The 13,413-nt window shown below is 45.3% G+C and overlaps 1 non-coding gene across 1 annotated transcript; it reads left to right on the top strand.

Annotated features, from left to right (window-relative positions):
* Positions 1-3,587: 3,587 nt before the first annotated feature.
* LOC117063219 lies at positions 3,588-3,696 on the top strand. The gene has a single exon (XR_004428817.1). It is a non-coding gene; the product is annotated as a U6 spliceosomal RNA (small nuclear RNA).
* Positions 3,697-13,413: the final 9,717 nt, after the last annotated feature.

Genomic DNA, 13,413 nt, shown 5'->3' with positions numbered 1-13,413 from the left:
TATCTCGGCTCACTGCAACCTCTGCCTCCCGGGTTCAAGCAATTCTCCTGCCTCAGTCTCCCAAGTAGCTGGGATTACAGGCGCCTGACACCACCACACCCAGCTAAGTTTTGTATTTTTAGTAGAGATGGGGTTTCACCATGTCAGCCAGCCTGGTCTCAAACCTCATGATCTGCCCACCTCGGCCTCCCAAAGTGCTGGAATTACAGGCGTGAGCCACCATGCCCGGCCTTTATCTTGTTTTAAATAGACACAGGGTCTCACTATGTTGCCCAGGCTGGTCTCAAATACCTGAGCTCAAATGATCTTCCCATCTGGGCCTGCCAAAGAGCTGGGGTTACAGGCATGAGCCACTGTGCTCAGCTGCATGTAATTAATTTTTGTTCTATTTGTGGTTAGGTTAGTGTAAGATTTATGAGTCCAGTTTTGTGGGGTTTTTTTCACTAGCATTCTGGAAATTTTTACCCAGTCTAATGATAGATCTCAAAGTTGTCAGAAACCTGTATTTGTCAGCATTCTTTCCATCCTTTCCATGAACCTCCTTGAAGAAGCAATACTTTCGGATTTGTAAAGAGTTTTCAGGAAAAAAAAAAAGCATCTGAATAAACCTTGTTGTCTATTCAACTGTGGACCACAAGATTTCAAATGCCCATGGTTGAAGATATGATAAAAATTCATAATAATAATCATGAAATTGATGAGGGAATTTGGCTATTTCTGTAACATACAACAATTTAACATTAGAATTATGACTGATGATATACTGAAACAGCAGATTTCTAGGAATCTCATACGCTTTTGGACACACATTAATAACATTACCTGTACAAGGATACTCAAAGAAGGTGAAACATCATTCTTTATTTGACAGTGCTTCTTGTATGATGGAGATTGTACATCCCAGCCTCCTTTGCAGCGAGGGGGAAGTGAGGGACCAACTTCTGACCAATGAGGTGTGAACAGAATAGTTGAGAGCCACTCCCAGAGCCTGCTTTACAGGGCTGCTAGCTCATTCTCTTCAACCTTTCTCGATGTCCTCTCCCTCTGGCCTATTCCCTGGAACATGAAAACCACCTTAGACCACACCTAAAGATGACAGGCGCCAGAGCTAGAAGGACCCTGAGCACCTGGCACCATGGAGCACTCTATCAGCCCTGGACTGCCCACCTCCCGACTTGAGAGAAAGAGACATAATTTCTCATTGGTTTATGCCATCACTGTTTGCTGTGTTATTGTTGTTACTCTCATCTGAACTATTGTTGAACATCATCTGAACTGATATGGGGAGTGGTTGCCTAACAGATAACCAACAGTATCTGCTGTTAGAAGCTTCTTGGACGCCAGGCATGACGGCTCATCCCTGTAATCCCAACACTCTGGGAGGCTGAGGTGGGAGGATCACTTGAGGCCAGGATTTCAAGACCATCCTGGACAACATAGTGAAACTCCATCTCTACAAAAAAATTTTTAAAAAGTTAGCTAGGCATGGTGGTATACGCTTTCAGTCCCAGCTACTCAGGAGGTTGAGTGGGGAGGATCACTGGAGCCCAGAAGATTGAGGCTGCAGTGAGCCATGATTGTGTCGCTGCACTCCAGCCTGGGTGACAGAGTGGGACCCCATCTCAAAAAAAAAAAAAAAGAGCTTCTTGGAAGAGGGCACATAACTTAGCCTCCAGATGAGTAGGATATAGAGAATCAGGGACCAAAACAGTGAACATTCTAGAGTGAGGCAGGATAAGAAGTGAGCCTGGCTTAGAGGCCCAGATTGCAGAGGGTTAGTGGGGCCAGATTGTAGGAAGACTTTGACCATTCCATTGAGATGTGTGCTGGTCCTTCTAAGCCAGGAGAATCTGGACTATTTTGAATGGCCCCTGGAGAGAGCTCATCCCTGTGTTTAACTTAAATGTACCATGTTTCAGTTTGAATCTCTCTTGCCACCCTTTATCACCACACAGACAGGAAAAGCCCATTTCTTAAAATGATTAAAGCCTCAGTCTTAACCAGTCACATCTAGTACTAAAGATATGGGATTGTCATCCCAAATATCCAAATCCCAGACCAGACTGAAGGAACTGTCAAGGGCAGGAGCCCATCTCCTTCCTTAGCATGTGGCCAAGGCCTGGCCAGAGCTGGGCTCTTCCTTGTTGAGCAACATCTTCTTCCCTTCCATCTCCCTTCACTCTGCACCAGAGGAGCCAGGAACTAGACCTAAACCCCTCCGGCAGCTGAGCCTAGCTGGACACATGGCAGAACTGCCTGGAGGGGAGTTCATGTCCTGTCCTCCCTCCTGCTTCCCAGAAACCTCCCTGATATCAATTATCTGAGAGGCAAGACCATAAACCCCTGGAATGCCCAATACCAGAGTCAAGAGAACGTCTTCACTCTCCTGAGATGCCCAGGCCCCCAGGCCCAGCTGCCAAGGATTTTCTGCACCTTGAAGTGCAAAACAAACGAGTGTTACTGTTTTCATGTGAACTACATCATTGCACTCTGCTGGCCTTGCACTGGGGCTTTGTAGGTGTATGACTGGGGGAAAAAGACAGAGCTTTTTCCCTGAGATCAATGAATGTGCTCTGGACCCTGGCCAAGGATGCCTGGTAGCTGGTTCTGTTCAGTTGCGGGGAGGCAGTGAGGGCGGATGGGGAAGAAGGAAGCGGGGTGGGATGGGGTTGCTGTTCTCCACCCAGGGACCTGCAGGTCACTAACCTGAGCACCATTCCCAGACTTTTCCCACCAAGGATGCCTGGGAAGATTTTATCTAGAAGGCAAACTGGATTTTTTTCTAATAATCAATTTGCTTCCAAGTTTTTGTTACCTAGAAGCCATTCTAGTCACCAAGCCAGCTTCAGGTGAGTATGAAATGAACAAGTTGTTACACAGGTGATGTAATTCTAGCTCAAAGTAAAGAGACTGAGGCTTCAGTTTGCAGGACAGCCTCATCTCAAGGAATGTTAAGATTTCATTTAGGCTTTATGGAATACTGAAAGTATCTATCTGGTGAGAAATAAAAATAAAATCCCCAGCCCCCCAACTGAATGAACGGACCCTCTCTTGGCCAAGAAGATGGCAGAGAAACTTTGAAAACTGAGTTCCTGGCCATGGAAACATGGGGGGGTTGGACACGCCTCATTACACCCCCTCCCTCATTAACTGCCATTAGGCTTTCTTCCCTAAGGGTTCAACAGAAACCAGCCCTTTTGAAAGATTCACTCCACTGCTGATTTCAACCAGCCACATGACTGCCCTCTCTTTTGCAGTTTCCACACAATGGGCCAGAATTCCTTCCTGATAAGAGACCACTGACCACAAAGTGGTGTTGGCCATCTATGGATGCTGCATACAGGGTTTTCGTGTCATCTGCTTTACCGTTTGATATTAGAAAATGGAAAACTCCACCCTGAGATCATGCTAACCCTACCATTTTTTGTACTTGTGACCCATGAAGGGGCATGAAGCTCAGTTATGCATGTACAGGTTTCTCCATTCATAAATGTTCATCACTCTTGTAGCTTATTAAATATGTATATTCAACGACCCTGCTCAGAATAAATTTCTGCTCCCTTTACCTCTCCCTTAAAATGCCTGTTGTGCTCGCTTCGGCAGCACATATACTAAAAAAAATGGAACGATACAGAGAAGATTAGCATGGCCCTGCGCAAGGATGACACGCAAATTCGTGAAGCGTTCCATATTTTTGCGTAGTCTGCGAAAGTCATTTCAGTATCTGCTAACTAGCACTAAGGAAATAGTGTGAATCTAAGCAAAAATGGGTGGCACCCAATGACGAAACTGTGGTTTTCATTACCAAAAATAAATAAATAAAGTGCCTGTTTCTGGCTTCTGGCCAGAGGCTACACTCCCCAGCACATCAGAATGGCCACCCTGCAAGCTGCAGCTCTTTATGAGAAACAAAGCTCTCCTTTCCAAATTTATGAACCTTGTCATTCTTCAGTGGACACTGGCAACATCCCCTCCATTCCCACCTTGACTCTTGCCTAGGTTGAGAACCATGGCCTTAACTCCAAGAAATGACTTCAGGCCAGGTGCATTAGCTCATGCCTATAATCCCAGGACTTTGGGAGGTCAAGACAGGAGGATTGCTTGAACCCAGAAGTACAAGACCAGCCTGGGCAACATGGTGAAACCCTGTCTCTACAAAAAAATACAAAAAATTAGCTGGGTGTGGTGGTGTGCACCCGTGGTCCCAGCTACTTGGGAGGTTGAGGTGGGAGAATCACTTGAACCTGGGCAACAGTGTGAGAATTTGTCTCCAAAAAAAAAAAAAAAAAAAAAAAAAAGGCCGGGCGCGGTGGCTCAAGCCTGTAATCCCAGCACTTTGGGAGGCCGAGACGGGCGGATCACGAGGTCAGGAGATCCAGATCATCCTGGCGAACACAGTGAAACCCCGTCTCTACTAAAAAATACAAAAAACTAGCCGGGTGAGGTGGTAGGTGCCTGTAGTCCCAGCCACTCGGGAGGCTGAGGCAGGAGAATGGCGTGAACCTGAGAGGCGGAACTTGCAGTGAGCTGAGATCCGGCCACTGCACTCCAGCCTGGGCGACAGAGCGAGACTCCGTTCTAAAAAAAAAAAAAAAGAAATGACTTTGTACTGCAGCCCTTTGAGTAGGTGTTTCAGTCTCTCATTCAGAGCATCCCAGGGTACCCCAATCATCTGCAGTGTCTCAGAGTGAGTCCTGACCTAGGGTGTCACATTCCTAGAAATTCCATCAAGCTCTTCCTACATCCAGTGGATAGTGGGAAAAGCAGGGTATGTGGTTGCAGTGGAGTATGGAAAGGGGGAGGGGGCTTTGGTATCTTGAGAAAGCTAATTTTATAACTAATTACATCTGAAAAGATGTGGAAAATCCTAGCACCAATTTCCAATACTTTTCACAACATTCCTCACACCTTCAGATGGCACGAAGCGTTGTTTTATACAAAGAGGAGAGAAGCAGGTGTTCTGAGACTTTCTCCTTCTCTAAGAGGTACTAAGGATGCTTGGGTTTCAAGTTCTTCTCCCTCCCTTACTTACCATGTGATCTTGGGCACATTTCTCAGCCTCTCAGGACCTTATTTACTTACCTGAAAAATGGTTTTGTTCTGAACATCAAATGAAAAATTCACATAGAGCATTTAGTGTCTGTGATATATAGTAAGCATTCAAGCCATGGTAACTCTTACTATCTCATTTATCACAAATAATATTCTCTGCCTTTATTATCCTCTCCTCCAACCCCCATCTCCTCCCAAGAGGCTGACATGTGACTCCTGGTCTGTTAGGAGCAATGCCTTCCCTGCTGGAGCTCCTGGAGGGCAGGGAGATGTCCCCTCTTTCCTCTGTGCCACCCATCCCCAATTCTCCCACACCATGCCAGTGCCAGACTCAACCTGATGAGAACTCACTGAACACTGATGGATTATCTAACAACATCAAACTTGTGAGATTTTCCTCCAGGAACCGTTGAATCTGTTGTCAGTTTGAAGGAGGCAAGCCATTCTAACTGAGAGAAGTCACCCAGGGAAAGGGTGCAAAGGGGGCGAGACTTTTGGGAGGGCATCACATCTCCACCTGGTGCTTCATTTCCTAGGCCTGAAATTCATTGCTTGTGTACCCAGAAGTGATCAGTCTCTACAGAACATCTCACATAGCCAAGCTCACAAAGACTGACAGGTGAGACAAGCACATGGAAAGCCAAATGGTCACCAGAGGTTGCTTGGTGAGTATTAGATTCTGGGTAGGTAAAGAGTGTTTGATGATCCTAATGGCAGAAATCAGCAGAGAGATCAATATAAGGCCCTTATATTGCACCACTCCAGGGGGCGCCATTCTCATGGTTGATGATGAAAAGAGAGCCCCTTCCTTTGGAGTTGTTCAGTGCACAAAACCCTTCCCAGACCCCAGTCATGAGAAAATAAGAAATTCAAACTCTAAGCTGTTGGAAAAATAAATTATTGTGAGCTTTAAAAATGATTATGAGCCTGAGTGCCATGACAGGCAGCTATAACCTAGGCAGTTGTAATCTTTATTTTCTCTGATTATGGATTAAGCCTTCTTCCTTGACTACATTGTTTTGTAAAATGCGATAAATGGCTGAAGGGTGCCAGGGAAGACCCCTTCCCTCTGACTGTTGACTTTCTTTTCTTTTCCTTTTTTTTTTTTTTTTTTTTTGAGATGGAGTCTCGCTCTGTCGCCCAGGCTGGAGTGCAGTGACCGAATCTCAGCTCACTGCAAGCTCTGCCTCCCGGGTTTACGCCATTCTCCTGCCTCAGCCTCCGGAGCAGCTGGGACTACAGGCGCCCGCCACCTCGCCCGGCTAGTTTTTTGTATTTTTAGTAGAGACGGGGTTTCACCGTGTTAGCCAGGATGGTCTCGATCTCCTGACCTCATGATCCGCCCGTCTCAGCCTCCCAAAGTGCTGGGATTACAGGCTTGAGCCACTGCGCCTGGCCCTTTCTTTTCCTTTCTTTCTTCCTTTTTTTTTTTTGGTTGACTTTCATTATCAATTAATCTCCTTACCTTTCTCACACAAAGACGTCATAGCTATCACATTATTTTAAGATGGAATGTTAAATATACCCTTTTGAGTTGGAAAGAAAATGAAAACCAGGTGTAAAAAAAGAAAGAAAGCAAGAAAGCAAACAAGCCATAGTGAGGGAAATCATACTCTAACTAACTAGTTAATTCACTGTAACTCTTAAGCCAACCTTGCATTGAAAATGTTGTAACCCTATTAAACTTCTTTGTTGCAGTGGCTCACACCTGTAATCCCAGCACTTTGGGAAGACAAGGCAGGAGGATCATCTGAGTTCAGGAGTTCGAGACCAGCCTGGCCAATATGGTGAAACATGGTTTCTATTAAAAATACAAAAATTAGCCGGGCATGGTGGCAGGTGCCTATAATCCCAGCTTCTAGGGAGGCTGAGACATGAGAATCTCTTGAACCTGGGAGGTGAAAGTTTTAGTGAGCTGAGATCGTGCCACTGCACTTCAGCCTGGGTGACAGAGCGAGACCCTGTCTCAAAACAAAACAAAACAAAACAAAAAAAACAATGCTTTTCATCGAATACTCCTGATATGTCGAGGAAGATGCAACCTGAGAACTAACTGAAACTTAGCAACGTTGAGGACATTGGCAAGCTCAAAATTCAGTGGAGGGGTATAAACCTGATTGGAAGGTTCAAAAGAAAATGGACAGAAATCAATGAGAGAAAGGGGGTAGCAGTTCAAGGAGTATATGGATCAAGAGAGAAAAGCAACTTTTTTAGCTAAGAAATTATAATATTTGTTAGAAAATATTATTTTCATAATATTTGTATGTTATAGAGAGTGATCCAGTAGAGAGCAAAGTATGCTGATGCAGGGAGGAGGAACAACTGCTAAGTTCTTGAATTGATGGGCAGAGCAGGGTCTCAGGCACAAGTGGAAAGGGAAGATTTACTTTGTGGAAACAGAGACAGTTCATCTACAGTAATAGGAAGACAGAGGTCACGGCACTGATGCAGGTAGGTGGGTAATTGAGGTGATGAGAGAGTCTGAAGATGTTCTTGCTTCAGTTTTCTTGGTGAAATGGAAAGGTATGTACATACATGCATGTTCATGTATGTTCGTATAAGCAAACACCAGGACTCCAGTCTATAGTAGCATCTGGCTACTTAGGTGAGCATGACACTGAGGAGAGAGACCCATAAAGTGACTGCCTACAGAGCCGGCTGCACTCTAGAACCTCAGCCATCCAAGGGGACGGGTCTGACCAGGCAGGACGGAACACTTTCAATGGTGACCCTGCATGGGAGGGACAGCAGCAAGCTGCCCTTCTCTGTGAGGACTGACCCCTGGGACTGAGTGGGCTGTGGAACTCATCGCAAAAGGGTGGGATCTTGAGGAGAACTCTGAAATATCAGTTTGAATATTAAAAGAGAAGTGTCCTTATTTTGTTTCCCAAAATTACAAATCAGAATATCTTGGTTATACTTAATTTCCATATTCTCTGGGTATTTTGAAAATAACCAAAGAATGTACTTAACACCTTAGCAAAGTACCTGGGTTACAGTAAGTGTCTGGTAACTCACAGCCATTGCAGTGATGATAACATTGTTGGGTGCCCATTCATCCACAATGGTTGGTCCTGGGGGTGAGTGATATCTTCTTTTTCATGATAGCATAGTCCCTGGCACTTAGAAAAAGGCAGAGAACATTTGTTAAATTGATAAACAAAATTGATTTAATCCCTGTAGGTCTACAGTGGTCTGGGAACGCATCATAGAGGAAGTAAGTTGGACCCTAAAAAATGCATTTTCCTCTTTTCTATTTCCATATGTTATCTACTCTAGGGTGAGGGCTCAACTCATTGGGTTTCATTTACTTTTTTTATTTAGTTTTTGAGACAGAATCTTGCTCTTTCGCTCAGGCTGGAATGCAGTGGCATGATCTCGGCTCACTGCAACCTCCACCTCCTGGGTTCAAGCAATTCTCTTGCCTCAGCCTCCTGAGTAGCTGGGATTACAGATATCCACCATCACACTTGGTTAATTTTTTGTATTTTTAGTAGAGATGGGGTTTCACCATGTTGGCCAGGCTGGTCTCAAACTCCTGACCTCAGGTGATCTACCTGCCTTGGCCTCCCAAAGTGCTAGTATTACAGATGTGAGCCACTGTGCCCAACTGGGTTTCATTTACTTTAGTTGCAAAGTAGTGATCCTTGCTCCTGAGATTGGGGCCATCTGAATGCATATGTCCTTAGAGGTCTCTTAGGGCTTTCTGAAGGAAGCAGTGGATGCATCTCCCAGCTCCAGGTCTGACATTCCCTGAGCAGCAATTGTGAAAATTTACTGTGGTTCGGGCTGGGCGTGGTGGCTCACGCCTGTAATCCCAGTACTTTGGGAGGCCGAGGCAGGTGGATCATGAGGTCAGGAGTTCAAGACCAGCTTGGCCAAGATTATGAAACCCTGTCTCTACTAAAAGTACAAACATTAGCCAGAAGTGGTGGCAGGCACCTGTAATCCCAGCTACTCCAGAGGCTGAGGCAGAGAATCGCTTAACTCCGGAGGCAGAGGTTGTGGTGAACCGAGATTGCGCTGCTGCACTCCAGCCTGGGTGACAAGAGGGAAACTCTGTCTCAAAAAAAAAAAGAGTCAAGGGGGATTCTGATTAAAAAGACCTAACAGGATTCTTGATGGAGATGGACCAGGGTGACCAGATGTCACCTGGAGAGTGGTGGAGAATGAGAAATGTGGTCAGATATGGAGGGTAGGGGTTCTGGCTAAACCAACTTAGCAGGATTCTTGCTAAAACTGGGCAAGGCAAAGATGGACAGGGAAGCCCAATGGTTGAAGACTAATTGAGAAGACAGCTCAGGAGACCCTGATTAGGCCAAGCACAGTGGCTCATGCCTGTAATCTCAACATTTTGGGAGGCCAAGGCGGGCAGATCACCTGAGCTCTGGACTTCAAGACCAGCCTGGCCAACATGGTGAAACCGCATCTCTACTAAAAATACAAAATATTAGCTGGGCATGGTGGCGCATGCTTGTAGTCCCAGCTACTCAGGAGGAAGAGGCAGGAGAATCGCTTGAACCCGGGAGGGGGAGGTTGCAGTGAGCTGAGATTGCGCCATTGCACTCCAGCCTGGGTGACAAAGCCAAAGCGAGACTCCATCTCAAAAAAAAAAAAAAAGAGCCTGACTAAAGTTTGGTCAAGTAGAGAGTCTTTGTTAAGGTGGAGGGAAGGGAAGTGAGTAAGGCTGTAAAAGGACAAGACAAGGGATCCCCGTAGTGATGAACTCGCTCTACATCTTGACTGTATCAAGGTCAAACCTGGTTGTGATGATGCATTACAGTTGTGTAAGATGTTATTGCTAGAGGAAACTGAGTAAAGGATACACAGGATCTCTCTCTATTATTTCTTATAAGTGCACATGAATCTATAATTATCCAAAATTATGAAGTTTACTTAAAAGCAGCATTTGAGAAGTTGGGTATTTACAGGCAATTTAATAAAGAAACATTAGAATAAGATTGCTTATATATTATGTATATGTTAATGTGTAAGAAATCAAACATATCTCAGTCCTGGGCCCAGTGCAAACATTCCTCCATTTGTCTCAACTTCCTGGGCCCAGTACAAACATTCTTCCATTTGTCTCAACTTCCTGGGCCCAGTACAAACATTCCTCCATTTGTCTCAACTTCCTGGGCCCAGTACAAACACCACCTGGAGAGTCCCCGATAAGGTCACAACCGTTTGTGGAGTGGTTTTACTGAAAGTGCAGGAACCAATAAAAAACTGCTAAATGTATAACTTAAAATGTTAACCAATTGTAATGCTGTAACCAAAAGAATTCCCTTGTTTCTCTGTAACCTTACATATCCTGTTTACATCGGGCTATAAAAAGTGAGCACATGCATCGTTCGGGGCCCTCTTGTGAGCTGTGAAGCGGAGGGACCAAGTTCGAACTTGCAGTAAAGATCCTTGCCGCTTGGCTTTGACTCTGGACTCTGGTGGTCTTCTTCGGGGAATAAACGGTCTGGGCATAACAAATGCCCTATAGAACAGTAAATGGAAAGCTTTGGGGTTATCTTTTATCGTATATGTAAATCACATGCACTTCTGCAACACCCAAATCTTTAGGTTACTATGCTACTTCACAGAATCTGAGCCCTTAATAGTAAATAGCAAAACCAAACAAAGGCATATTCAACTTAATAAAATAATCTTTAAAAGTACAAGTAGTGAATAGAAAAAGAAGACCTCCCCCCAAAAAAGCATTTAAAAACCCCCAAACAACAAAAACAGTAAAGGTAGTTTCATGCACATCCGTGTGAAGAGACCACCAAACAGGCTTTGTGTGAGCAATCAAGATTTTTAATCACCTGGGTGCAGGCGGGCTGAGTCTGAAAAGAGAGTCAAGGAAGGGAGATAAGGGTGGGGCCGTTTTATAGGAGTTGGGTAGGTAAAGGAAAATTACAGTCAAAGGGGGGTTGTTCTCTGGTGGGCAGGGATGGGGGGTCGCAAGGTGCTCAGTGGGAGAGCTTTTGAGCCAGGATGAACCAAGAAAAGGAATTTCACAAGGTGATGTCATCAGTTAAGGCAGGAACAGACCATTTTCACTTCTATTGCAGTGGAATGTCATCAGTTAAGGCAGCAACTGGCCATATGGATGTGTACTGCAGGTCACAGGGGATATGATGGCTTAGCTTTGACTCAGAGGCCTGACATTCCTGTCTTCTTATATTAATAAGAATAATAAAACAAAATAGTGTTGAAGTGTTGGGGTGACGAAAATTTTTGGGGGGTGGTATGGAGAGATAATGGGTGATGTTTCTCGGGGCTGCTTCAAGCAGGATTAGGGGTGGCGTGGGAACCTAGAGTGGGAGAGATTAAGCTGAAGGAAGATTTTGTGGTAAGAGGCGATATTGTGGGGTTGTTAGAAGGAGTATTTGTCGTATAGAATGATTGGTGATGGCCTGGATGCAGTTTTGTATGAATTGAAAAACTAAACTGAAGACACAAGGTCTGAGTAAGAGGAGAAAAAACAGGTATTAAAGGACTAAGAATTAGGAGGAACTAGGACATCTAATTAGAGAGAGCCTAGGGGGTTCAGCATAATTACTTGCTGGGTTGGTGAGTTTTTAGGCTCTAAGTTTTTGGGGTGCAGTCCAAGTTGGGCTGGTGTCTAGAATGAGACTGGGACCTAATAAAAAGGAGAGTCCACACCGGAGCTCAAATGGGCTGCAACCTGCAGCATTCCAAGGACAGGCCTGAATTCTGAGAAGGGAAAGTGGTAAAAGTATTGTCTAGTCCTTTTTAAGTTGGTGACTGAGCTTGGTGAGGTGTGTTTTCAAAAGACCATTAGTCCGTTCTACCTTTCCTGAAGATTGAGGACAGTAAAGGATATAAAGGTTTCACTGAATACCAAGAGCCTGAAAAACTGCTTGGGTGATTTGACTAATAAAGGCCGGTCTCCTATCAGACTGTATAGAGGCCGGAAGGCCAAACTGAGGAATTATGTCTGACAGAAGGGAAGAAATGACTGTGGTGGTCTTCTCAGACCCTGTGGGAAAGGCCTCTACCTATCCAGTGAAAGTGTCTACCTGGACCAAGAGGTATTTTAGTTTCCTGACTGGAGGCATGTGAGTAAAGTCAATTTGCCAGTCCTGGGCAGGGGCAAAACGCAAGCTTGATGTGTAGGGAAGGGAAGGGGCCTGAGAAATTCCTGAGTAGTAGTAGAATAGCAGATGGAACACTGAGAAATGATTTCCTTGAGGATAGATTTCCATGATGGAAAGGAAATGAGAGGCTCTAAGAGACGGGCTAGTGGCTCATAACCTACATGCAAGAGGTTATGAAATGACGACAGAATAGAATGGGTCTGTGAGGCTGGAAGGAGATATTTTCCTTGGTCTAAGAACCATTTGCCTCGTGTGGGAAGAGATTAATAGGTGAAGTTTCAGCAGGGGAGTAGGTAGGAGTGACCGATGTGAAGGAGAAAAACTGCCGTGAGGGATAGAAGTTGGAACGCTAGCTGCTTTTTTAGCTAGCTTATCAGCATAAGCATTGTCCTGAGCAATGTGATCTGATGCCTTTTGATGGCTGCTTTTTTAGCTACCTTATCAGCATAAGCGTTGTCTTGAGCAATGGTGAGGTGAAGAAAATAGATTTTGGAAGTTATGAGAACTGTAGAGAGTTAGTGGAGCATAGTTTGTGATTTTGAGGGCCTCTAAAAATATTAGGGCGATGGTGGCCACCGCACACAGACATGAGGGTTAGCAGGCTAAAACAGTAAGGTCAAGTTGTTTGGATAAAAAGGCTACAGGGTATGGTCCTGGCTCTTGTGTAAGAACTCTGACCGCACTAACCATGTCTAGGAAGGAAAGGAATTGCTTTGTAGAAGGAATTGCGGTTTGGGAGATTAGCCTGACACAATCAGCAGGGAGAGCACGTGTGTTTTTATGAGAATTACGCTGAGATAGGTAACAGATGAGGAAGACATTTGGGCTTGACTGAAGTAATGGAGGCTGTCTGTGAAGCCTTGCGGCAGTACAGCCCAGGTAGTTTACTGAGCCTGATGGGTGTCAGGGTCAGTCCAAGTGAAAGCGAAGAGAGGCTGGGATGAAGGGTGTAAAGGAATAGTAAAGAAAGTATGTTTGGCCGGGCGCGGTGGCTCAAGCCTGTAATCCCAGCACTTTGGGAGGCCGAGACGGGCGGATCACGAGGTCAGGAGATCGAGACCATCCTGGCTAATACGGTGAAACCCTGTCTCTACTTAAAAATACAAAAAACTAGCCGGGCGATGAGGCGGGCGCCTGTAGTCCCAGCTACTCGGGAGGCTGAGGCAGGAGAATGGCATAAACCCGGGAGGCGGAGCTTGCAGTGAGCTGAGATCCGGCCACTGCACTCCAGCCTGGGTGGCAGAGC

This window comes from Trachypithecus francoisi, unplaced genomic scaffold, assembly GCF_009764315.1.
Source record: "Trachypithecus francoisi isolate TF-2019V2 unplaced genomic scaffold, Tfra_2.0 Lachesis_group17, whole genome shotgun sequence".
Taxonomy (NCBI): Eukaryota; Metazoa; Chordata; class Mammalia; order Primates; family Cercopithecidae; genus Trachypithecus; species Trachypithecus francoisi.
This window is presented reverse-complemented; position numbering and strand designations above follow the sequence as displayed.